Raw genomic sequence first — 292 nt, 5'->3', positions numbered from 1 at the left:
CATAGCTCTCTTCCTCCTCTTCATCTGGAATCTCAGACTGAAGCACCACAACACAGTTCAACGGTGTCAATATTGAAGACAGGAACAGGCTTCCTTGAGACTGGAAAAACTTTTTGGCGCCAGGCTTGTCCACAGTTAAGGTGTCAGTGTAGAGAGCGTGGACCATTTCCAGGATGGAGGATTTTGCTTTCTGGACATTGATTCGAGCACCGCTGAAGGTCATCCTTGACCTTTCAGAATCAAATTTGACAAACACTTTGTTGTCTTTGGCAATGCCAAGCCAGTTGCGTTT

This window comes from Oryzias melastigma, unplaced genomic scaffold (assembly GCF_002922805.2).
Source record: "Oryzias melastigma strain HK-1 unplaced genomic scaffold, ASM292280v2 sc00715, whole genome shotgun sequence".
Taxonomy (NCBI): Eukaryota; Metazoa; Chordata; class Actinopteri; order Beloniformes; family Adrianichthyidae; genus Oryzias; species Oryzias melastigma.
The sequence above is the reverse complement of the archived record's forward strand: the minus strand, read 5'-3'. Positions refer to the sequence as shown.